Genomic DNA, 1,267 nt, shown 5'->3' on the forward strand with positions numbered 1-1,267 from the left:
AAATGAAACTGTATTTAACAATTTATTTATTTTAGCTTTTTCCATCTGTATTTAGTATTTTTATTTCCACAAGCTGTGAATATGTTGTATACAGTAATAATAACAACTATTTTTCTCTCTCTTCTGGAAGCTATGGTCATCTGGCTTTTTGCAGTGTTTTTTCAGGCTATTTTAAATGTGCTGTAAAATAGGGACATTTCCAGGGACAGCTCCAGCTGGAGACCAAAAATGGTCACCCTGTAATATTGTGACATGATATCGTGTAACATGTTATTGTATTATAGAGTAACTCAGAAAAAAAAAAGTGGGACAGAAGTACACTTTTGTACTTACCCCTAAGGGGTGCAAATTAATACTTTAAATAAACCTATTAGTCCCTAAAGTATACATATAAGTTCCTAAATGGTACATATTGATACCTTTTGATATGGAACTGCCCCAGTGACAGCTTTTGCACCTTTTTCTCAGCGTGTGTTGTTATGGTCACTCTGAGACTTATTAGGTTGAGGTATCTCCATACGTTGTCTGTACAGATCATTTATTTATTTTACTGTGTAAGGAGGATAAAGGTGGCAGTAATACATTTTCTTATGCCAACATACTATTTTGATATAGATATTGGTCACTAGGTGGCAGACAGATACCACAGTATTTGCAGCACAACCTGCTACTGAGAAATAGTGGTGGTTTCAACCTGAACAAAAATATTTGTTGGTCAGATTATTATGGTGACATTCATACTAAGAAGTGTCCAAATGAACAAAAGTTTGAAGTAATTCCTTTTTTATTTTCTGTCTCCCTCTTTCTCTCTTTCTTTCTCAGATGCTCCAACAACAGATGGCCTAGTAAACCAGTTTAAATTCCCCTCACAGCATTTTCCAAACTGACCTTGGGTTTTTCACACAAACACACACACACACACACACACACACACAAGGTCATGTGCTGGGTTTGTTACAAGATACTAGAGGGAGGAACATCTTTTCTTCCTCCACCCAGAATACACACACAGAGACGGTTTGCGTGTACATACATGTCCTCTCACAGATCACATACAAATACAAAAACACAAATTCTCTCCTCCCACCCTGTTTGTTCCTCTCTCTCTCTCTCTCTCTCTCTCTCTCTCTCTCTCTCTCTCTCTCTCTCTCTCTCTCTCGTTCTTTCTGTCTCACTCAGTCCCTGCCTGGTCGATGCTGTGAGTTCCTCCTCTCTGTGTTTGGGGTGGGGGGGGGGTTAAACACAGGATTCTCACTGCTTTCCTCTC

Source organism: Scardinius erythrophthalmus (genome assembly GCF_964197995.2).
Source record: "Scardinius erythrophthalmus genome assembly, chromosome: 5".
NCBI lineage: Eukaryota > Metazoa > Chordata > Actinopteri > Cypriniformes > Leuciscidae > Scardinius > Scardinius erythrophthalmus.